At 37.7% G+C, this 26,417-nt stretch overlaps 1 protein-coding gene across 5 annotated transcripts in view; it reads right to left on the bottom strand.

Annotated features, from left to right (window-relative positions):
* Positions 1–26,417, bottom strand: part of ZNF521 (zinc finger protein 521) — a 283,327-nt gene that overhangs the window by 133,533 nt on the left and 123,377 nt on the right. The gene's annotated exons all lie outside the window — the stretch shown is intronic.

Raw genomic sequence — 26,417 nt, 5'->3', positions numbered from 1 at the left:
TAGCATTTAAATACATATCTTCTATAAAGAAATCATGTCACATTGAACATTCTAATACCATTTTATCATTTTACACAAAAGTCTTGTGGATAGAACAGGATTTATTATAATTCTTGTATCATAAATAAAGAAACTGAGGTCCAGAGAAGTAGAAAAATGTGCCTGATATCACAGTGTCACACAGCTGGGAAGAGAAATAAGCTCTCTTGATTCTAAATGCAAGGCTCTCTGATAAAGGCAGCTTTTAAGATTTCACATCTTTATTATTGTGTCCCCTATACAGCTCCGTACATATTAGATGAACTCAATAAGTAAAGTACTGCTTAAGTTTTCCAGAACACAGTTACATAAATGCCTTTATGATGAAACTTGATATTTATAATTAAAAACCACCTTGGAAAACAAAATAAAGCCTTATGAAATAATCCATTTGAAACGCTCCCAAAAGTGAGAAAATGACATTTGTAAAATCACATCAATGACAGTTTGTTAAGGCATTCTTATAGAATTATCACTTCATCAGCAGTCATATAAAATTGTTTTACAAACAGTAGCAACAGAAAATATCAGTCTGTCGATTGCAATTAATTTTAAAGAACTCAACAAAATCAAAGTTAAGCACAAAAGTGTAAATGCTGTTAACGTAAAGTTTTCTTAATTATTGTCACTTAACGTAGTATTTGCTTCCGAAACAGAGGATGGAATGCCTTGAAAAACACAGCGGTGCAGGCATATTTCCAGTGGAAGTTTTCTATATAATCTAACAGGCTTTGTACATTAGGCATGCTGTGAATTGAGTGTGCTAGGTCTAAATCTAACACGGATTTGAAAAACCCTGACAATCACCAAGGAAGATTTACTGCGCTGAGCTGTTTACAAGATGCTTTTGATGGTAACATATAGAGCAACATGTGTTGCATAAATAACATCTATCCCTTTTTTAACAATATTTCCCTTTAGAACTAGTTAGAAAATATTTCTTACTCCCAGATGACCTACATTATATATTGTTTATTAGCATACTTCCAGCATTATTCCTGATATGTGACCTTGCTGAACAACAAAGAAACATACACTTAATGGCTAGTCTTTTCTCTTGTTAGCAGAGTAAAACATACAATATGTTGAAAACTGTCTCCAAAAACGATGACTGATGAATATGTTGGCAGAATATACTAGGGCTTTTTTTTTTTTTTTCCTGGTCTAATAATAAAGAATAAAATGACTTGACAAGCCAAAATAATAAAATACCAGCACTTACTATTGCCTTCAAAATGAACTGACACGTTTGAAGATCTATGTTTATAAGTTTTCTTTTATCATTGAAAGAAAATGCTTTTGTCACTACTGATAATTCAAATACTAACGCTACTCTTAAGACAACGTCCAAAATGTTACTTTCTATTCTTATTAACAAAGTCATATTCTGATCTACAAGCTCCTAAATTTGGGGCTAGATGGAGTAAGAATTTAATGTGATCAAAAACAATATACCATGGTCTTAAAATGCTGCAGCTTAAACTTCATCTCACTGTACATCTCACATTTCCCAAATACAAAGCAGTGATACACCAATTGGGATGTGCTGTAGTTTTCTTTTTAAAGCCATGGTATAAAATTCATTTTTACCCTCAAATTAAAAAAAAAAAAATTTAATGACCTTTAAAACATTCCTTATTGTAATTATAGGCTCTTTGCAAAATATCTGAAAGACCCCTGCCTGCACGCTTCTCCCCCATACACCATCTTTAAGTAACGTGGTTATAACCTCTGAAAGTGTTGGCCTTGCGGCGCTCATTCCCTTGGAGGTAAGGCCATTCCAGCTCTGTACAGCTGAGGTTATGAAGGAATTCTTCCTCATTCTAGGCCCAAATCGACTTTTCACCCGTTGGTCCTAATGCTAGGCTCTGTAGCTATAAAGAACAGGCTGAACTTCTTGTCTAAAATGACAGTGACATGATGAACCCTTTTTCAGACTGAAAATAGAGTTATGGTGTAAGAAATGCTTTGAGCAACTTTCACTATCCCCGTTACTTTCTTCCAAGTCAATCTTTTAACCAACAGAACCCCAAATTAAGCATAATACTCCAGGGGTGCCCTGACCTGTGCAGAGTACAGGACTGTCACCTCCCTTAGAACAGCTGCTTCCATCTACATAGAAGACAACAACCAAAAAAAAAGTCAACTGAGATCATTTCTTTTAAAAGCAGATAAAAGTAGAAACAGAACTGCCATTGTTTGGGTCCCAGATTGGCCTTTATCAACGCTTAAGTTGTCAATTTACTTGAAATGCTAATTTAGTACAATTTTTAAAAGAGACTTTTTTTCATTAGCCTTTTTTAATGTGCTACTTGGGAGTGGGGTTGTCATTTCCTGATTGTTCTCTTTTGTTTTCTGATACTGATAGATGTAATTATCAAGGATACAACTTTTTCCCAGCACCTCATTATTTTTGATTGATTTTGAGAACAATTTAAATGTGCCTTTTTGACACTCTTGTTTTCAGTGATACTCTGGTTAAGGTACTCAGAGACTTTCAGAAAAGATCATCTCATAAGTTAAAAAAAAATGATTAGGATCTCTAATAATGTATACTTTAAAAAACCACATTATTCTGATGAACCTCCCTCCCCATTCAATCTATATTCCATTAGGACTTAGGCTTCACATTTAGCCTCATCGAATTAAAAAAAATATATACTTTGTAGTTGTAATTACTTTGATTTTTTTAAAAAACAAAACACTGAGTATAAAAAAAAAATCAATGAGTCCATAGCAATCCTCAAAAACAGAAAAGGAAAAAAATTTCAGTTGCCACCATCGAAGTGACTATTACATGAACCTCTTGTCCTGCAAATTGGTAATTAAAGGCACAGAGCATCATGATTTTTCAGGAGGTAGTGTAGTTCATGCCTTTTTGATGAGGGAAAGCTCTTTTTTACCGAAGGCTGACAGTAAGGGATGACAAAATTAGAAATTCACCATTCTTCAATGCCAATAAAATGGTCCAGGATAATCATTAATGGATGCTAAAACTATTAGGAGAAAGGTTAGTCTCAGAGACACAATTTTCATCCTTTGATAACAGCAAAGAGAAAGATGTACCTTTACAGAGACTTATCTGGTAGCAATCACTGTAACCAAACTATTTCGTTTACTATTACTAATAACGGACATTATGTGTCTCTCAGTGTGATGCAGTATGAAGTATAATACACCATAATAAAGTATTCTTATCTAAAATGTATACCTGAGTCTAATTAGGCCTTTAGATGAAGCATTCTAATTTTAGGGAAATGCAGGGATAGAGGAACAAGTGTTTCTTTGAGGAAAAAACATTACACAAATCCAGAATAATCTTCAAAACAAATCAAGAATATTCTTGGCCTGTTATCTTCAAAAAGTTAATGTTTAAGGGGGAAAATAACTGGAGAGATTGTTCTCAAATGAAAGAGAGAAAAAAGACAACTATTTAACGTAGTGTGAGGTAAATATAATGTATGGTTTCTTAACTGGGGAGAAAACAGCTATAAAAAGGTTTTTGAGGAAATTGGGGAAATCTGAATATCAGCTGATTATTAGACAATATTGAGGGATTACTACTGTTAACTTTCTCAGATGTGATAATGGTATTATGATCACGTGAGTAAATGTCCTTTCTGTTAGGAGATGCATACCGAATATTTAGATGTGAAATGGCATGATGTTTGCAATTTACTTTCAAAAGATCCAGAAAAAAAGAACATATATAGTCATACATAGATAAAGCAAATACGGCTAAATGTTAACAATGATTAAATCTAGGTGCACGCTTGAACATTTTCATAGTAATAAACAAGTGGGAATAAATGAATAGGGTAGTTCATAATATGTAGTTTTGTCAGCATTAAACCCCATCCCCTCTGTTCATTTTACATTCCCACACTTGGTGTACACCAAAAATAATTTGTGCTTAGTTGTTATAAATACCTTTGCAAACATTTTTGTATTGTTTGGAGGGATTCTTCAGATGTTTGTTTTTCATGAATCTAATGTATAAACCCTAAGAGGGCAGGAATCATTGCTGACATCCATTTCTGTAGTAAAGTAATAACAATTCCTTACAATTGCATCATGCTTTACAGTCTATAAAAACTCATATGGGTGAAACTCACTTGCAACAAAACTGTGAGAATAGATAAAAGAGGGATTATTATCCTCATTTACAGATTAATTAAATGATTTGTCCCAAGTCATGAAGGTTGTGAATACCATAAGTAAGGCCAATATTCTACCCTGTCTCCCACCCACTGGGTTTTAACACAGTTTAAACTATGATCGTTTGCAGGCAAATTTACAATTACATTTTAGGTGCATTTTGGAAGAACGCTCTCCTTAGAATTGTTTAGTGCTTTGGTCCTTGACAATGCCAGGGATGGTATGAGACTAGCTGATGACACTGAAGGAACTGTTTCTAGCCACTTCCACCGTAGGCTCCCAGTCCCAGACCCTTGACCAAGATCCACCGGGCAGAACTGGCTCCCCAAAGTCCCCCAGTCTGCTTCAAGATTTTCTTTTGCTCTCAGTGTCTTGAAGTTTTATTGTCATATTTTCAACTGTATATTTATGTTTATTTGTCCTGCTCAATACTTAAAGAACAATTTCAATCTGAGGGTTCAGGTATGTCTCCAATCCTGAAATCTTTCAGTGACCTTTTCTTCAGTTTTTATGTATCTCTCACACACTTTCCATTCACTGCCACTGGAACTCCTGTTAGACACAGACTGGAGCCTCCCAATCTATCCTCCATGTATCTTAACCATTTTTTCATTCATGTTTTAAAAATCGGCTTGTCCTCTATGTTCTGGTCTAGGTGATTTTCTCTGTACTTTTACAAACCATTGGTTCTCTCTTCACTGATGTTCAGTCTAGAGTTTATCCTAACTGCTAAAGCTTTTATTTCAATGACTATTTGTCATTTCTAACGTTTCTAATTTTAAATACAAGTGCTCTTTTAAAAAAAAATTTCTACTTGGATTTGCTCCAAAATTTGTCACTCCTTTTAGGGAAAATCATACTTTCATTTGTCTTTTTCAAAGTCTTTGTCAGACTGCTCGTCTGCTTTACTCCATGAATCTAATGAATCACTCACATATTTTGGAAGCTTGGTTTGAAGCCCATTTTTAATGAAAGGTTTTTATTCTGTGTGCTCATTCCTCCCTTTCCAATACTTTTGCCATTGCTTCTGCTAGGCCATCCAGGCTACCAGACCAGGCTAGGTCACACAGGGGCACTTCCTGTGTATTTGCTGTGCTACAGGGATGTCAGAGACACTGCGAGCTGAATCACAGGGCTAGCATATGGCTAATTCAGTTTTAAGTCACAAACTGTGTCTCTCTTCCTGCCCCTTTAACTGTACAGCTCACAGGCCCTAGATCCATGTATTGCTCAGCAACAGAACCTTTATTCTAGTTTCCTGTCATGAGCAATGAAGTTTCTCCCCAGGTCCCGCTTTAAGCAGCAGGTCTGGCTTTGTCCCATAGGTAATGAGAACTCTAGATACCACTTCTTATTTCTGGAATAGAGTCCAGGAGACCCCTGGCTTCAACCCTGATAACCACTTGGTTTTTAACTTTGGTTCTCAGATCCCAAAGATGGACAACTGTTTTGAGGCTGACTAAATCCATTTGGTTTTCTAACTTTCTATTTTGTCTATCATTGGTATATGTTTGGAGCATCAAAGCATGAAGTTACAGAGTCATTTTTCAAGGACATCCCACAGCCCTCAGGCCTATGTCACCAATCCCAAAGTTTGGCAGTGGCTATCAAGGAAGAATTAGTCTCAGACTCAATCGGGACCTCCTGAAATTAAGATGTGCACAATGACGCTATAAAATACCCATTCCAAATACAACCACCAGTCTTAGTAGGAAAGCAACGTTAGGATTCTCCTTCTGCAATTAGTTACTATGCAGTGGCTTCATCATATAGCTGTGTGACAAATCCCTTAATGACCCTGAGTCTTAGTTTCCCTCCCTATAAATTAAAAATAGTAAAACTTACATTTATAGTTGATGTGAGAAGCAAGTAAGAACTATATAAAAGTGCTTAGCTTAGTACCATGCCCACCATGTAGCATGTCTGCATTAAATAGTAACTACCTTTATTACTTTTTTTAAAATTTATTTATTTATTTATTTTTGGCTGTGTTGGGTCTTCGCTTCTGTGCGAGGGCTTTCTCTAGTTGTGGCAAGCGGGGGCCACTCTTCATCGCGGTGCGCGGGCCTCTCACTATCGCGGCCTCTCTTGTTGCGGAGCACGGGCTCCAGACGCGCAGGCTCAGTAGTTGTGGCTCACAGGCCTAGATGCTCCACGGCGTGTGGGATCTTCCCAGACCAGGGCTCGAACCCGTGTCCCCTGCATTAGCAGGCAGATTCTCAACCACTGCGCCACCAGGGAAGCCCCCTTTATTACTCTTTACTTGACAGGTTATTAAGGGGATGGGATGGAATACCCGATGAGCTGTATGGCACAATAAAGTTGCGTGTCAAAGATTATTTCTCACTCTTCTATGTGGACTTTAAAACCATATTAAAATTTCCCTAAACTAGAATCCAGTAATTTAGATTGTATGGAAATTAGCAAGGGCCAAACAAATGTTTATTAAATAAAGCTTTAAAAATTAATTGCATAGGGCTTCCCTGGTGGCGCAGTGGTTGAGAGGCCGCCTGCCGATGCAGGGGACATGGGTTCGTGCCTCGGTCCAAGAAGATCCCACATGCCACTGAGCGGCTGGGCCCGTGAGCCATGGCCGCTGAGCCTGTGCGTCCGGAGCCTGTGCTCCGCAACGGGAGAGGCCACAATAGTGAGAGGCCCGTGTACCACCAAAAAAAAAAAAAATTAATTGCATAAAGAATGTCACAAGTTGGTGACAGGGTTGTGGGGTGGGAAGGAAGAGGAGGGTAGAACATGAGAAAAAAGGTGCAACCTCGCTTGGAAAAAAAGCTGTTTTCAAGGTCTATAGCAACATCCATTACCATTTCAAGAACAAATATATTAATTACAGATGAGACATATATTTAAGATCAGTGGCACCTTTACTTGGCAGTATTTTGTTGGCAAGCAAATGGATATTATATGTGAATGAAAATAATGAACCTGCAGCTTTCCACAAATACTCAATACTTCAAACATTTTAGTAATTTGGTTTGGTCATTTTCCAATTCTGAATTTCTGTGAAAATAAGTCACTGAACAGAGAGGGAAAAAAAAATGGGTGAAATTAAATGAAAGCTACTAATGATGAAAAGCTCACCCAAATAATTCATTAAAAAAACACCAGTATCAACTTTATATTGTGTGTTTTCATGGTGGTTAAAAGGAAGACATTATTGTCTTACAGATGTAGTTAATGTCTAGACATTAAGCACTATATAACACTTTACACAATGCCTGGCATGTACTAAAAGCTCAATAACCAAGAGGTATTACAAGGAGGAGAGAACACACACGAAGATTAAACTGTTATAAGTATTCAATATTTTGCCCACCTGACATGGCAAAGCACTAAATGGCAAACCAAGTACCAGTCAATGTTGGCAAGGAGAAGACAGTGAAAACATACCAGATAGGCATGGGTTAATATGGTCTACAAGAATCAGGAAAAGCTCCCTGGGAGAGTAAAGACTTGATCTGAGGTCTAAAATGGAAATAATTTCCTTGAGTTCAAAACCCAGATACAAAATGTCTAGTACATGCCAGGCAAGTTGCTCACAGTCTGGTGGGGGTATGTGGTGGAATGAGGAAGGTAATTCAGAACAGAAGAAGGGCTAAAGAAGATTGCTCTAGCGGACAGGAAAAAGAGAGACAACAATCTAGTCAGAAAAAATCTGGAAAAAGATTTTTGCTTTAAATGATTCATAAAAATGCATTTTTTTTCTTTTAATTATAGACAAATTTTGCCAGGTGCATGTAGTATAAGAAAGGAAAAAATATTTATCTTTACAAATAAATCCAAAACTCTATGAAGATATAAATTTAAGCTACTAGTAACTTTGAAATCAAGGGGTAAAAAAAGTTGAACCATTTTTCAGCTTGAGTTCTCTTTGAATATTAGATAAAACAGCATTAAAATATTTTATTTCCAGGGCTTCCCTGGTAGCGCAGTGGTTGAGAGTCCGCCTGCCGATGCAGCGGACACGGGTTCATGCCTCGGTCCCAGAAGATCTCACATGCCGCGGAGCGGCTGGGCCTGTGAGCCATGGCCGCTGAGCCTGCGCGTCCGGAGCCTGTGCTCCGCAACGGGAGAGGCCACAACAGTGAGAGGCCCGCATACCACCACCCCCGCTGAAAAGAAAAGAATCCGCCTGCCAATGCAGGGGGCACGGGTTCGAGCCCTGGTCTGAAGATCCCACATGCCGGGGAGCAACTAAGCCCGTGCATCACAACTACTGAGCCTGCGCTCTAGAGCCCGCGAGCCACCACTACTGAGCCCACGTGCTGCCAACTACTGAAGCCCACATGCCTAGAGTCCATGTTCCACAACAAGAGAAGCCACCGCAATGAGAAACCCGCGCACTGCAATGAAGAGTAGCCCCTGCTCGCGGCAACTAGAGAAAGCCTGCACACAGCAACGAAGACCCAACACAGCCAAAAATAAATAAATAAATTTATTAAAAATAATAAAATGAATTGTCTCCTAACACATTTATTTTCCTCAAAATGTGCATTTTTATGTTCTTGAACTTGATGTCTAACATTAAAAACTGAATTTAAGCCCAAATTTCCCTTGGAGAGAGATGCTTTATTAGGCTCACTTATTCATCTCCAGTTCTCAGATTTCTCCCGATTCAGCTACTGGAGTCTCTTCCAAGGGACCTAGCTTATCTCCCTTACTAAGAGATCTTCATCTAGATGATCTTATTTAATGTTATGTATTCAGTTGCTGTTTCTATGCCATTGTAAATTTACCTAAATCAATCTCCTATAATGTTATCCATAAAGTAAACAGTCAATAAATTTTGTTCACTGATTGTCAATGGACAATCTTAAAGAGGCATTGCACATTCATCACCTTCATTCCTAAGGTACTATTTAGGACTTGTGTATTTCTGCCTGCAAATCTCTCTTCTACCTTACACAGCACCAGTGAAGTGGAAGAGGCTGAATAACACAAACTAAATTATTGCTGTAGTAAAGGTTAAAGAAAAAAACCCCACCAGAGCATGCGCTGATTCTTTTTGAGTTAGGGAGTTTGCCCCTAGTTACCCATGACTGTAATATTTTGCTAGTTCCTAGTATGAACTAGGAACATATGAAATTACTATGACTCATAGTAATTAACTTCCTGTACTGTTTTGTAAACATTCATATCATTCAAGAAAGCTAAGAAATTGGGACTGGGGGAATAGTAGTTTGAATAATGAGTCTTTTATAAACATAAATCTGAGGAGGAAAAGAAGAAGTCAAAATTCTTGCCTTACGCCAAATTAGGGTCAATGTTCCTTGCCAGTTATTCCAACCATATACTGATCGTTTTCACCTTAAAAATCTGAAACCTCCCTTCTGTCTCACCATTTTCAAAATGAAGAGGTATGGCTGGTAGATATTGGGGATATACAGTTAGAGAGATGAAGGAGTAGGAACATTAAGTACTGTATTGCAACACCACTGAATTGCACCGTATGCCCATGGAGATCCAATCCCGAAGGCTGGTAATACAATTTAAAATCCCACCACAGACCAGGAGAAAGTTTTGTGACAAAGAAAAAAAATATTTTAGGATTCATTAAGACATATTTTCTTAAGTATATAACTTCTGCCCTCAAAGCAAGTTGAGAATGTAGACAGGTTTGTGAACTCCTTACGAGTACTAGTACCATTTACTAGAGACTCGTCATACATATCAAAAGGCTGACATAGAGAGAAGCTTTATTTAATATTAAATCATAGAAGTTTCCTCTTGATTCTCTTATAATTCAGTACATGTTGTATCAGAATTATTTCAATAAAACCGATTTATCTCTAAAGGGCTGTAAGGGTAGGGAGAGGGCTCTGTCTTACCCATCTTGTATCTATGCAATACATAATGTAAATATTTACACACAATCAAGCAATGTGTGAATGATTCATACCTGTTCATTGTAAAATAAAAAAAATCTTTGCTTCCTTCTGCTTCTCTTTAGATGAAGGCTCCTGTGGAGTCACAGTGATTCCCTTTTGTTTATATTCCTAATCTACCCTTGTAGCTATTCTTCTGTAAAAGGAATACTGCACATTCTGGTAGTTTGTGTTTCATCTACAGAATACCCTCCCTCTTATTTGGGTCATTTCAGTTACCCTGTATGTGGTACACAAGATATCCTTAGATTTATCCTTAGATAATATCCTTAGATAATACACAAGATAATCCTTAGATTTATCTTAAGAGGAGTACATTAACCAAATCGCCTGGTCCTTTATCACTCTTATTCCAATGAGATATATTACCTCCTGTCCTCCTACTCCCAGCAGTTTTTTTTTCGCTTCTCTCTTCCTCCCTATTTTCATTTCGGGTTCTGCCTTCTCTTGTCCATCCCTTCCACTTGAACAGCTTTCCTACTGAAGCGCGTCACACCACCCTTCTCTTCTCCTTCAGATTGCTTCTAAAATCCCACCTGCTCCGTAAAGCTTGTTAGCAATAACACCCACACAACAAGGTGGGTGTTTACTGCTTTATTCTTGTTGTTTGTACTCTTCAACAGTAAGTTTTTGAGGATAGAGGTCTGTTGCCTTGACTTTACCTATTCTAAAACATACTGTGCAGTTACCATGTATATAAATGTATAGGTGGTGGGGTTCTTTTAATCCCTTGATTTAACTGAAATTATTTGGATTTCTTCAATCCTTCCTCATTCATCATTCCAAAAATATCTTTTAAAAATAGAATAAAATGCCACCATATTCTTTATATTTTCAAAGGTACTAGCACAAGCTTATATAGAATATTGGGGAGTTTGAGAATTGAGAGGGACAAGTGAATATTTCAATTTCCTCATCACAGACAATCAAAGTGAGGTCCCCAGAGAGATGAAGTGTCCTTGTCTGTGACTCACAGAAAGTGACTCACAGAAAGCTCTAGCAAGCCTAGAACTCTGGGTCACCATGAATACACCCACATTTATATGATGGGTGTGCACATTTACAAAAAGGGATTGGTAACTACTGCCACGCTGGCTCGTTATTCTGCTTGAAGCTTACTGTCTCCTCCTGGCCCTGTGCTGCAGGATGACTTTCATAGCCACCTGTCCATCGCTGGTTCTTTCTACTACCTGCTGCCTTCTTTGGGGGGTTCTCATTTCTCAGTGTCTACTTTTAGCCTGGAATTTACTATATTACATTCAAAGCATCTATTCACATTACATTCTAAGGTCTCCTGTCACTTAAGGAACTATGTCTTATTTCCCCTCTACAGCTCCATCGCCCAGCCCGCTGCCTGACATGGAGCATTTATGAAGGAGTGTCTGAACGACACAGAAGAGAACCGATTTGGGCTTTTTATAAGTATACTCAAGAGTAAGTGTTTTCAGAGAAATTTACTGGAGGGAACCAGATGGCTGCCACCAAAAATACCTAAATTCTGCATAGTACAACCAGATAAGACCCAGCCTTCCTTCAGATTATCCCGGAAAATTAAACTGTGGGCCTGAAAAACCTCTGCATAATTATTACTGATAATATATCTTATAAAGCTAGACATTTTTCAAATTAAAAATATCCCAAAATATAAGCTAAGAAAATATGGGGCCCTTTCCCAACAGGGTCTTGAGAACATTACTCTACAGTATAGAATACGAGGGGGAACATTAAGAAAAAATTGGTAATAGCAAATTCGACATTTTATATAGAATCTGTGCAAGGTAAGCACTGTAATATTTTCGAGATATTCTTTAAAAGTCCAGGTGATAAGCCAGTCATTCTTTTAAAAGACATTTTGTAATTTCAATGTGACTATCCTTACGAGGCATTTGAGAATATCCCTTTTTCCAATCCTGTCAACTCCTTACCATCTTTTTTTTTTTTTTTTTCTTTTGCGGTACGTGGGCCTCTCATGGTTGTGGCCTCTCCCGTTGTGGAGCACAGGCTCCGGACGCGCAGGCCCAGCGGCCATGCCTCACCGGCCCAGCCGCTCCGCGGCATGTGGGATCTTCCCGGACCGGGGCACAAACCCGTGTCCCCTGCATCGGCAGGTGGACTCTCAACCACTGCGCCACCAGGGAAGCCCTACCATCTTAATATGTACATGATTCACTATATGAGGGTACATCTGCTTTTAGAAGGTTTAATTCTTTGCCAAGAGAAACATGAAACAATATCTATGATGTGTGCCATTGTGTACTCAGTGTCTTTGCACAATGCCTGCCATGTGTCTGAAACTCAATAACTGTTAAATGAATGAATGAACTAGATGCAAATTAATATTAGCAGTTGGGGAATGTCTGCTTTGGAATCATTTAAATTTGTATAACAAAATGATATCAATCCAGATCCAATTAATGGTGCTAAAAGGGTCTATCTTCCACCAAAACAATTTCAATTTTCCAATCCTAGTGGGTATAGACATTAAACTTAGAGGGCTTCCTGCCAGTTTTTCAACTATCTTATTTAGTCCTCCCCTCCCACCCTTCCTTCTACTCCCCCCGCCCAACTCTTTCCACTCTTCTGTTCTTCCTCTTACTTTTTCTTAAGAAATGATCTTTATTAAACATGTGGTTGCTTTCATAAATCAGTTTGTATTTCTGGACATTTCTTTATCATGAGCTCTTATGAAATCAGGAAGCTCATTTTTGCTTCCCTACTGTAAGCCACACTTATAAAATACACAAGATAATCCTTAGATTTATCTTAAGAGGAGTACATTAACATCAGACTTTGTCAAGCTAGGTTTATCAATGCCACTTTGATTTCTAATCATGGTATATTTTTGCTTCAAAATATCTCTCAATCACTTACTAGTAATTTTTTAAAACATAGTACTCTATTACAAAAATAAATCAAGAGGTTATGCATCTAAATTATAAATCCTGTCCAAGGACAAAAACAAAAGCAAAAATTTCACCACTTTTCTTTCCCCAGAATGTAAATATATTTGATCCATGAAGAAAATGGCTAGTGAGTTTTAGGCAAACAAATAGTAGTTCTTTAAAATTAACCACCTCTCAAACTATTCACTTGCTTCTTGAGTTTAGGAGAAGGTGTCTTATTTTGGTATTCACTTACTATGCCTTTCATTTACAATTTTTAACTTTCTTAGATATTATTTCCCTGAGATTTTTTTTGCTCTCCTGCTCTCCATGATATGTTTCAATCCAATAATACTATTGGACATTTTCGATTTCTTATCTATAATTCCTTTTTCCACCTATATACTCATCTATTTACACGTTTTTCTACCTTTTATATTTATTGTTGCCTGATGCTGTCTCTGAATAATATTTTATCTTTGTGGCTTTTACACTCTCTTTGTCCCTTGGATTTCATTGCTTCTATATTTGTTTTTTTTTGTAACTTTTTTTTTTTTTTTTTTGCGGTACGCGGGCCTCTCACTGTTGTGGCCTCTCCCGTTGCGGAGCACAGGCTCCGGATGCGCAGGCTCAGTGGCCATGGCTCACGGGCCCATGGGATATGGCATATGGGATCTTCCCGGACTGGGGCACAAACCCGTGTCCCCTGCATCGGCAGGCGGACTCTCAACCACTGTGCCACCAGGGAAGCCCTATATTTGTTTTAATATTTGATTATGCCTTTCTATATAATCAACTTTGTAGACATATGATGACTGATTTCAATGCATTTTCACCAAATAATCCATAGTTCTAGCACTAGATAAAATTATTCTAGATTCTAGTAATAAATTAACTGAAGCACATTTTAGATATAAATTATATGAATGTGTGCATACATACATAGGGATATGTGCTGACTTATACACAGATATTACATAAATGATGTACCATATGCAACATTTGTCAGGTGCTTCAGTGTACCAAGAACTTTCTTACAAACATATGATCTGCTCTTTACAATAACATTATAAAGTAGGCAAAATATGGATTATGCCCATGTTAACAATGAAGGAACTCAGGCTTAGGAAAGACTGGTTAAGATCACACAGATGCTTCTGTCAACTGTTATTTGAACTCAGTTTTTCTCTAAGTACAACATTTTCTTCTATTATGTTATGTGGTTTATGCGTAAACTCTCCACACCCATAGAGGCAATCTCTGAATAACAAAACATGTTCAGACTCAGTTGAAGGCTTGCTTATGTAATATAATGTTTAATTGAACAAAATCAATCTTTTGCCTTGATATGGGGATTTTTTTATAGGATTACATCTGTCACTCAATCTCTTTATGACACGAATTGCATAGTCTATTACATACTTAGGAGAAGTCTTATGTCCTATTTAAGTGTGGTTCCTTCTTTGTTTCTTTTTCCATTTGTTTTAATCACCAGCTTTCAATTATTTGCAAGTGTTGACTAAGAACCTATGATGTGTTAAGAAACTCGCCTGAGAAACACGGAGGATACCATGTAACCCTGCCTGCATCCCTCACTCTGGCTCCCTCTGCTGCAGCCGTGCTTACCCCCTTGCTATTCCTAAGCCTGCCAGGCACACTACTGCCTTCGGACTTTTGCTTGGGAGTTCTTTCCATTTTGCTTGCTCTTTACACAGATACCTGCAAAGCTAACTCCTGCCTGGTTATTTGCTATCTCCTCTGAACTACTTCAGCACTTCACTAGTACTTCTATTAAGGCACATATTCCATTCTACTTTATACTGTATTTATTGCTATACATTAATTTATTCCGAGTAAACTATAAGCCCTCAGGGGGCTATACTGGGAAGAAAGACATGTATTCAAATAACCATATTCGTATAATGCTCATCCTCTTTACAAACCTGATAGCCTAATGCCTTGTACATTGCAGGAAATGAATAAATTTATCTTAAGTTGAAGCACCAGACGAGGAATAAAAAGTTAATGCTATAGATTAATGTTCTCCAAAGTGTGAGATATGCACCACCTCAACTATAAGGCATGGATACTGCTCTTTCTAATTACACAGAAGAAAAAAGTCTCAGTAAGATGCTAATATGTCTTTAATACCTCTACAAACCTTGACAAACTTACTTGTAACAATGAAAGAACAGGTTTCAGACTCACAAACCTTTGCAGGTATGAGTATAGCTAGAATTTTTAAAACATTATTTTGTATTAATTGTATTACTCTTATATTCATCTTATATTTATGATAAGTGATACTGATTGCATACTACGGTTCTGATTATTTTGCTTTTTAAGTTAAATATTAAATGCTTACAAACAGTAAACATAACATAAGTAATATATAAATAGTAACTATTAAACAAATACCTGTGTGCCCAACTTAGCTTCCTGTGTGGTCTTCTCAAACCATCTATTATTCTCTGCCTGAATTTGCATTTCCCATATTACTGATGAGGATTAAACATTTTCACATGTTTACTGGATCTTCATGTTTCCTCTTTGTGAAATGCCTGTTCGTGTTAATTTCATATTTTCTTATTTGGTGATTTGAGTTCTCCTGTTAATTTGTGGCTATTTCTTTTCTATTTAGGAAACTAATACTTTTTCCAACTATATGTGTTATAAATATATTTTATTATCTTGGAGTTCTTATTTTTGCTCACTTTATGGTAAATTTTGGTAAACAGAAGTTATTATTTTTAATGTAGATGAACACATCAATCATTTTATTTGTGATTTATACTCTCTGGGTCTTATTTGAGAAATCTTTCCTTAATCTAAGGTCATAAAAAATTCTCTATATTTTTTTCTATGATTTATGGTTTTGTTCTTTCTCACTTTTTTTTTTTTTTTTGCGGTACGCCGACTTCTCACTGTTGTGGCCTCTCCCGTTGTGGAGCACAGGCTCCGGACGCGCAGGCTCAGCGGCCATGGCTCACGGGCCCAGCCGCTCCGCGGCATGTGGGATCTTCCCAGACCGGGGCACGAACCTGTGTCCCCTGCATCGGCAGGCGGACTCTCAACCACTGCGCCACCAGGGAAGCCCTTTCACACATTTTTATACACGTGAGTAGGGGCTCAATTTTATTTTATCTTTCTCTATGACTAAGTTGAATACTTCATTCATTCCCCCACTGAGATGCAAAGACAGCTCTACTATATTCAGTCTTATATCTCTTTCGGAGAATCTCTATTTTGTTCTGTGGACAAATATCATGTCATCCTATTTACTGCAGATTTATTATAAATTGACTACAGAGTAGGACAAATCCTACTCTGCCTGCTCCTTTTCTTCAAGAGTATCTTTGCTATTCTTGACCTTTCGCTCTTCAGTATACATTTTTAAATTTTTTTTTTAGATGTTGGGGGTAGGACTTTATTAATTATTTATTTTTGCTGTGTTGGGTCTTCGTTTCTGTGCGAGGTTGTGGCAAGCGGGGTCCACTCTTCATCGCAGCGTGCGGGCCTCTCACTATCGCGGCCTCTCTTGTTGCGGAGCACAGGCTCCGGACGTGCAGGCTCAGTAGTTGTGGCTCACTGTGGGCCTAGTTGCTCCGCGGCATATGGGATCCTCCCAGACCAGGGCTCGAACCCGTGTCCCCCGCATTAGCAGGCAGATTCTCAACCACTGTGCCACCAGGGAAGCCCCAGTATACATTTGTCAAATTCCAAAAAATAAAAATTTTTTTTTAAAACCTGTAGAAATTTTCATTAGAATAGCTGTGAGTCCGCAGATCAAATTAGGGATGATTGAGAGCTTAACAGTATTGAGTCTTCCTATTCCTGAACAAGTTAAATCTGATCATTTATTTAGGTCTTTAACAATATCTTTTAATAGTGTTTTATCATTTTCTCCATAGTCTTGCACACCTTATAAGTTTTATTTCTAAGTACCTATTTTTGAGCTTATTATAAATGGAATTATTTTAAAATTCAAATTTTCTAACTTTATTGGTAATGAATAAAAATCGAATTAACTTGTATGATTTGATTTGGTAGCCAGCAACTTTGCTGAAGTTTTATTCATTACAATAGTTTGTCTTTAGATTCTTTGGATTTTGTTTTACAAACAAACATATGACTTCTAAATGACAATTTAATTTGGTTCTTTTCAATGTCACTGTTACCTGTTTTTTTATTAGTAAATTCATTTTTATTTTATCTTACATTGTTGGTTAAGTCACCCAGGAAGCCTTAATAGTGATTTTATTATAAAATAATAATTGCATTAAAATTTCACCACTAATGATGATGCTTGCTGAAGACGATATTTTAAACAGTCTTTATAAGGGTAAGGAAATTACTGCCTATCCCTAATTAAGTGTTCTTTTTGATCACAAAAGTATGCTGAATTTAGTTTTTTCTGCAACTCTTGAGATAAACAGATAATTTATCTCCTTTAAACAGTTAATGTGGTAAAATTAATTAATTGATTTCCTGAGGTTGAACCCACCTTGTATTCTTGTGATAAAATCATTTTGGTTATAGTATAAAAACCTTTTTTTAACAGTGTGAATTTAGTTTGTTTACATTTTATTTAAAAGTTTAAAATGTAAAATCATGAGTAAAACTGGCCTAAATTTTCCTTTTACATTTTTGTCTGGTTTTGACATCAAGATTATACTAGATTCATTAAAGGAACTGGAGTGTTCCCTCTTTTTATACTTTCTGGCTCAGCTTTGGAATTATGTGTATGTTCTGGTATTTTCTTTGTGGGAAGGTTTTCAACAATTTATTAACTCTTTCATATTTATGGAATCATTCTACTTCTTTTTTTCTTGAGTCAGCTTTGGTAACATATCATCCTAAGACTGTTCCCATATAATCAAAATTATCCAGTTACTACCATAAAGTTCTTCATAGTATTATCTTACTCTTCTTTATTTTGTGTGTTTTGGGTGCATTTTGTACAATTTTTATTGAGAAATAACATATGTATAGTAAACTGCTGTAACCTTAAGAATACGCCTGATTTACGGAATTTTACAAATACCAGTGTAACCACCACATAGATCCAGATATGGAATATTTCTAGAATGTTCCCTTCCACCCTTTCCTAGTTGATACCATCCCAAAGGTAACTATTCTGACTTTGATTATCAGAAATTAGTTTTACCCATTCTTAAATTTTATATGAATGAAATTGTGTAGTAGGATGTGTGTGGTTCCTTTTTTTCATCATTTTGTATGTGAGTATTCCAGGTTGTTACATAGCGGTAGTTCATTCTTCTTTATTTCTGTGTAGTAGTCCATCATATGAATGAAATAAAATTCATATCATTGTATGAATATATTTATACATTTATTCTATTTTGACAGACACTTCGACTGCTGCTTAAAGCTTATATGCAAAAGCTACTATGAATATTCTTGTTCATTACTTGTTAAACATGTGCATTCATTTCTCTTAGATATAAACCTAGGAATAGACTTGATGGGTCGTAGAGTGGGCTAGTAATCAACTTTAGTATATACTGTCCAACAGTTTTTGAAAGCAGTTATACAAAATTATACTCTCACCAGTAAAGTAAGAGAGTTCCAATTGCTCTTCATTCTTGCAAAAATGAATTTATGTATTCTTTTTTATTTCAGTCATTCTGATACGTGTAGTGGTTCCCCTACTATCTTTTTAACTTCTGCACATGTGAAGTTATGGCTCCCCCTTCATTCTTCATATTATTTATTTATTGTTGCTTTACCCTGATTAATCTCACCAGAAGTGTGTAAACTTCGTTAGTCATTTCAAAAAATTGCTGTTTTACTTTGCTGGCCTCCGTGTTGTTTGTTTTACATTTCATTACTTTCTGCTCTTAGCTTTACTATTTCCTTCGTTTCTATTTTTTATGGGTTTGTTTTCTTGTTCTGTTCCTAATGTCTTAAGTTTGATTTTTATCACATTGATATTAAGCTTTTTAAAATTTTCTAATATGTATTTTTATGTTCTAATAACTTTCCCTCTAAATACTGCTTTAATTTATATCTCACAAGTTTTAAAATATAGTTGTCTTTCAGTTTGAAGTGTTTTTAACTGCTATTTCCATGGCCTCTTTGTTCCATGGGTAGTTTAATTTTGAAATGTATGGGGTGTAGGAAACTTCCCTGCTGGCACAGTGGTTAAGGATCCGCCTGCCAATGCAGGGGACACGGGTTTGAGCCCGGGTCTGGGAAGATCCCACATGCCACGGAGCAACTAAGCCTGTGTGCCACAACTACAGAGCCTGTGCCCTAAAGCCCGCGAGCCACAACTACTGAGCCCGTGTGCCACAATTACTGAAGCCTGCGTGCCTAGAGCCCGTGCTCCACGACAAGAGAAGCCACCGCAATGAGAAGCCCATGCACTGCAACGAAGAGTAGCCCCCGCTCGCCACAACTAGAGAAAGCCCATGTGCAACAGCAAAGACCCACCACAGCCAAAAATAAATAAATAATGAATTTATTAAAATAAAATTTATGGGGTTTTAAAAAATATTTTTATTTATAATGCATTTGCACTGTGGTCAGAAAATGTGATTTGTGAGATCCTAAACTTCTAAATCTGTTGTGAATTATGACAGGAAGAGAGTAAAAGAGATCCGTTAGTTTACAAGGATAAGACTTGCACCAGAGAGAGAACGCAGGAGATGCAAATAGAAGAGAAAATACAGCACCTCAAGAGTGACCAATTCAAAAGGTTAGGAGACCAGACAAGATTTAGGAGATACATACAAAGTTTCAGACAAGAATAATTAGGAGAATCATGCAACACAGACAAAAACTGGAGAGGAAAAGAAAGAAATTATGATTTGATTTGATCAGATGGCTAGCACAATGTTCAACTGGTAATGTCAAACAAGTTAATTGAAAATCTAAGATGGGACAACGAGAGGTTACAGGTTGGAATTTGATATTTCACTCATCTGTATGGGATAATAATTCCGTAATAGGAAATGAGGGTAAGGGAAGAAAAAAACATATTAAAAATAGAACCCTTAGAAACATGCATATTTAGGGCTTCCCTGGTGGCGCAGTGCTTGAGAGTCCGCCTGCCGATGCAGGGGACACGGGTTCGTGCCCCGGTCTGGGAAGATCCCACATGCTGCAGAGCGGCTGGGCCCGTGAGCCATGGCCGTTGAGCCTGCATGTCCAGAGCCTGTGCTCCGCAATGGGAGAGGCCACAACAGTGAGAGGCCCGCGTACCGCAAAAAAAAAAAAAAAGCATATTTAAAAGGTGAAAAAATATATACAAATAAGGAACTGGCTATTTAGTTTTTTTAAAAGTCTTTACAAGGTTCTCCTAATTAGGCTGTTAAATTTCTAGAAACAGAAAGTACATCTAATAGAAAATTGCATCTATATTACGCAGAGAGGGGAGCCATCCAGTAATAAGAGATCCAGAATGTAGCTTTCCATTTTCTTTCATTATTCAAAAGTACCTTAAGTAGATATTCACTAATCTCTACTTCGATATAATTTCAGCTAAATGTAAAATGCTCCTGCTAAACAAAATTCTGCTGCTACAGAGGGTGATTTCAAACTCTTTGGCCTAGTACTCAATGGACAAATACGTGCAATTCAAGATTCATGGTGGTATACAAAAACGTTCTTACTTTTGAATTCCGTATGTTCTAAAAGACACTGTATGCATATGGAAAGCATCAGCAAAAAATCCAGAACTGGAAGTAAGTACAGAAAATCTAGGGATGGTAGTAGTAGCAAATTCAATGTGTGATGCAATGATCAACGCTTAATGAACATGAGACTAGAGATAGTGGATGAGAGGCAGCTGCTCCCATGTTCCACACCCCGGTACTTATGCCAGGGGTCATTAGCTCCCTGTTCTAGTGCGTTGCAGATGCCAAACAAATACTGAGCACAACAACAATAAATCTGAAAGCAGATTAAACTTGGAAAAGCAACTAAGTCTATTTCAATAACATCTTGAATTTTACAAATCTATTTGGTCATGTAATTTCTCTACTTAATTTTAAGATATTGTTTATTTAGAGGAAACTTAACTCATTTATTTTTGTTCCTTTAGCTTAGCAAAACTTAATACCAGCAATTTGACACAGAAAAACTTTAACACTTTTCTTTCAACCTCATATGGAAATTTATATTATACAAAACAAAAAAGAACTCTGGAGCTTAAGCATGTCAACATAGACGTTTCTATTTTCAGTGTAAGAACTATAAAGGAAGAATATTGACTTTGAGACACTTAAAACAGACCTTCACACTGAAGATGATCTCTGAATTGTTAGAACTTTCAAGCCTTTTAGCTTATTTAATATTTTTAGATCACACCTAATTTTAAAGCATCTCCGTACTTTTGGGTAAACTTATCATCTATGTGTATTAGTTATTAGATACACCTGCAAATACATCCAAAGATGGAGTATACACTACTTTTGTCATTTTGAAGTATTTACACTATGTTCATTTATTCAACTGATATTTATTAAGCTCTTATGTTAAGCTGTTGGATGTTCATAGGTGAGAAAGGGGAAGAAGGAAATAAGTAAACAAAAACGACTATTTTAAAAGAAAATCTTCAGGAGGAAACCAACTTCGATAAGATTTTCAGGGAAGGCCCACCTGACAGCCGAGAAAGAACTGGTGGTGCAGAGAGGCTGGCTCAGAAGTGCAGAGGCCAAGTGAGAAGGAGCACATGTGAAGGTTCCAAAGCAGAACCCCCCTGCCCCATCCCCCTGGAGGCTGGGAGGCTGGGTGCAGTGCACGAGGAAGAGCCAACCAGGAAAGGCAAGGGCAGCCAGGCCGGCCAGGACATGCACGGTCTCACAAACTGGTGAGAGGTTGGAATTTTATTTGAGCGAAATGGGAAGCCACTGAAGAATTTTATGTGACATCATGAGATTGACACGTCCACAGGCCTCCTTCCCACTTCAGCATGAAGAATGGATGGGAAGCGGGCAGAAGATTAAGGAGGGGACTCTCTCAGGAGGCCAGAAATGACTGCAGCCTGGACCACAATGATGGCTTTGGGGATGGAAAGAAGGGGATGGGATACTCACTGGAGGTGGAAGCCACAGAACTTATTAATAGATTAGATGTGTGGAAAGAGGGAAAGGGAGGAATCGGGAGTGATTCCTGGGTTTCTTGCTTGGGTAATTGGGTGTAGGGTAGATCCCTTTACCAAAAATGATGTTAGTTAGGAGAAAGATAGGCTTCAGGAGAGAGAAGCAAGAGCTTTTAGTAGGTACACATTACACTTCAGAAGTCTAAAAGAGATACAAATGGCAAAGTCAAGCTGTCAGTGGAACACAGTAATCTGGAACTAAGAGGAGATCTAAGCTAGAAACATAAATTTGGGAATTCTTACCAAAGAAATAGTTGCGGCAACATGAATAGATGAGATGCCTATGGAGAGAGTAGACAGAGAAGTAAAAGAGGACCAAGGATGAGCATCGAAGAATTCCTACACTTTTTAGGACAGGCATAGGACGAGAAATCTCCAAAGGCAGAAGTAGGAAGAAGACTAGGAGTGGGAACGCCTTGAAGTCAGAGAGAGGCACGGCAAGGGAAGAACTGTCCACCCTGCAAAGTGCTACGGAGATGAACCTGGAGACCACCGGCAACCTTGGCAGGACAATTACAGCTTCCTTGAGAAAGCAGACGTTGAAGTGGAGTGGGATAATAACAGCAGACCCGTACACGCTCAGAGTATCTAGAACAGCACTTCAATAACAATAAAACAAGATTTGAGTCCAAATGTGGTAAAAATATAAATAGCAATCCTATAGTTAACACACGCAGAAGAACAACACAAATTTATTTAATACCTTCAGGTTCCAGTCACTGTGTCAGGTGGTTCCTGAATGAAAAAAAGCCAGGCGGCCGGCTGTCCTGCCATACCGCCCTGTACTGGGAAAGGCTCTGGGAGAGCCACCAGCCAGACACAGCACTGAGGCACCTGCCTATGATGGGCCTGGCATTATCATAGGGCTTAGGAATATCAGATTGAGTAAATTCTTGCCCCAAGGAATTCAGGGGAAGAAAACAGAAATGTACATAGGTAATTATAAAGCACTGTAACACTTTTCATATGAAATTTATAACATATTGTATAGACAGGGCATTCCAGGAGAAGGGAGATGTTTGTGGTGATAAGCTGGGGTCAGAGGAGGCCTTCTAGAGTACCTGATCTCCAATTAAAGGGAAAGATGGACAGCCTCATGGAAGACAGAGGGCAGTCAGGAGGAGAGGGGTTATTTGAGCAGAAGGAACTGGACAGCCTTAGCAAGATACAGCAGCAGCATGTTGTGTGCGGGTTAATTAAAGCACCTCCAAGAACAGAATAAGGTGAAAGCTAAGGAAAGAGGGAGAAATTTTACCAGGGACCTACAGAGTCTTATATTTCACAATAAAAGGGTCATGATATCATCCTATAGGGATGGAGGTGCAGAGCACTTAAAATGTTCCAAATAGGGAGGGGCACGTTATTCAGGTTTGTGTTTTAGATAGATTGTTCTGGCAGCTGTGTGGGGATGGATCTGAAAGTAGTAACACTAAAGTCAGAGGGAACAGTTACGAGGCTGCTTCGTAGTTTAGTGAAAGATGATCAGAGATTGAACTTAAAATGTGGTAAGAGGATGGAGAAGAGGGGATTGATTCAGAAATACATATGAGTAGAAATCGAGATGGCTGGATGGCCAACTGGATGTGGAGAAAAAGAAAAGACTAAGAAGATCAATGGATCCACAAGTGAAATAGAATACTTAAGAAAAAAAGCAGGTTTGGAGAAAGGATGATGAGTTCTGTTTTGGACCCAGTGAGTCTGAAGTTCACAGGAACACGTGAGTGCGTATATATCCAGCAGGCAGCTGTGTGTATGAGTCTGAATTTCAGAGGAGAGGTTTGAATCAAAGACACCTTTTTTTTTTGGAAATAGCTTCACTGAGGTGTAACTCACATGCAAAAAGTCACGAATTTACATCTGGTGAGTATTAGTAAACGCATACAGTCTCGTAACCACCAGCACAATCAAGATACAGATTACCATCAGCCCCCATAAGTTCCCTCCTGTCTTTTGGAAACACCATTTGGAGAGTCATCGGTAAAAGGTGGTGGTTGAAACCCTGGGAGTGGATGAGGCCACGTGAGGCTGGGGGGGGGGGTCGGGTCACAGTAGCAGTAGCAATGGGGACACTATCTTGCAGAAGCAGGTAGAGGACAGAGAGGACTACAGAACATTCAAAGAGGCACAAAGGGAAACAGGAAGGAAGAGGTTCAGTTAGGAGGGAATGACCAACAGGGATAAGTAGAGAAGCAGGTAAACTACGATCAATTCTCTTTAAAAAAAACCAAAAGCATTACATCAGTCCACTAGGTCGGTAGAGATCTTAGAACAGTCAGTTGAGGTGCAGCAATAGAAGCAGAAGATCCCTTGCGGTGGGTGGAGGAAGCGAATGACAAGAGAAAATAAGACTGCTACACCGAGAGAATTTTATGAAAAGGACAAGGATGAGGTTGCAGCTAGAGGAAAGTGCCAGTGGAATTACGAAAAGAGAGTCTTGAGTCTGGAGTTGGGAGACCTGGATTCTCGGAGTCTCTTGTTTACCACTTAGTAACTGTGTGACCTTAGACCGATCTCAATTTATGTGGGTCTGTTTTGTTGTCTGTAAAATAAGGCAGCTTAATCAGATGATCTCCACTGTCCCTTCTAGCTTTGATTCTGTGGCACCGTACAGGCATCTAGAAACATGGAGATAATCTGTAACCCTTGTAAGAGCAATTTCAACAGAATCGTGGGGATGATGTGAATTGAAATGTGAATATACAATCTCTCAGAGAAATCTGGATATGAAGGATCTTAAGGAAACCATGGCAGATGGACACATGTTTCCAATATCATCATGAGACAACATTTTGAGGTCCACATAGGGCAGCACCTGACCAGGGAGCCAAGCCAGTGTCAATGAACTCCAGAATAAGAACTAACATTTACTCAATACATAGTAAATGTCAGTAAGTCTGCGAGGTGTTTCATGTGTGGAAAAAGCTAGATGTCCAGTGTTCTTTCTCTCTCAAATTCTCTCTACCATTTATGGAATCACTGCAGGTACAAGTTGATATCATAGTCAACCTTTGAGGAGGAAACAGAAATGATTAGGTTCCCCCAAATATTTTATTCAAAACAAAGTCTCCATGGCAAATTTAGATTAATAATTATAGAATTTTGGTACAAAGAGAACATTTTTCACAAATTCAGAAATCAGCATGCAGAAGAAATGGGAGTTCAAATTCAGATCTTCTCTCTTCAATTCCAAATTTCTCCATCATATGACAGCTACCTAATATTATTCTTCTTTAATTGTCATATGCCTAGGCTTTCATCTATTTCTTGGATTATATGGGTTTATATAGTACTTATCTTTCCCTAGATTATATCTAAATCCCTATTAAATAGGTACTCTAGTCTCGACCGAGTAACATTCTTTTCAGTCTTTGAAAGATGCATTCCAGCATCTATCAATACCCTTATGTGACTGTAAGTCATAGCCCAGAAAACTCTAATCTGGTTCTTGACAACATCTAGGTACTCAGGTTTTATTCTCTTCTTTTCTCTTCTGAAGCCTCAATCCTCAGCAAGAAGAAGAGATGAAAATACCACCTACATTGCTAAGTCCTTCAGTTCCTACCTAGGACATCTAAGTCAATGGACATACATGTGATACTTCTTTTTTGTGATAAAGTTTAGTTCCACATGGCATGCCTGTCTTTTGGCAAAGTCTTATGTAATAACTTCGCCTTTACTGCCACTGGTGAAAAATTTACACAATACTCACAATGAGAGGTCATAGAAGCTTAACTTGGCTAACAAAAAATGGGAACAAATTAATATTTATTATATGTCTTTTTCTTGCCGATGCAATATTTTTAGGCTCCTTTTCGTAAAACTTTACATATGTTTAGATAATTTTCTATGTCAAGTCCAAATAGTATGGTCTACTTTACATTTTTTATGGTACAGAGTATCAGAAAGGAAGTGGGCGCATAAAATTTTATGACAAATAGTATAATAAAGAAAAAATAGTAACAATGGTGAAAATGTTGAATAGATTAGTGTACTGTTAAGGCACAAAGAAAAAATGTACAACTGAATCTTAATATCTGGTCAATTAAGGACACTGCTACAAGTTACTAATCAGATTTAATAAGGAGGTACTCTTTTGCATGGAGTCATTTTTCACCCTCAGTAGCAGGTGCTTAAAAAACACTATTGTAAGAATTAAAATTAAAAAGTACTTTAAAGTACTTTATATATTATTTTATGTAAGTGAAGCATATAGTTAAGCTTTATAAATTATCGTTAAGATTTTAGGTATAATTGAAGACTTGACCATCCCTTAAAGATAAACTTTTTCCTAATGAACTCTAACCAGATTAA

The sequence above is a fragment of the Globicephala melas genome, chromosome 13 (genome assembly GCF_963455315.2).
Source record: "Globicephala melas chromosome 13, mGloMel1.2, whole genome shotgun sequence".
Lineage (NCBI taxonomy): Eukaryota > Metazoa > Chordata > Mammalia > Artiodactyla > Delphinidae > Globicephala > Globicephala melas.
Note: the sequence above shows the minus strand (reverse complement) of the source record. Positions and strands in the feature narration are given on the sequence as shown.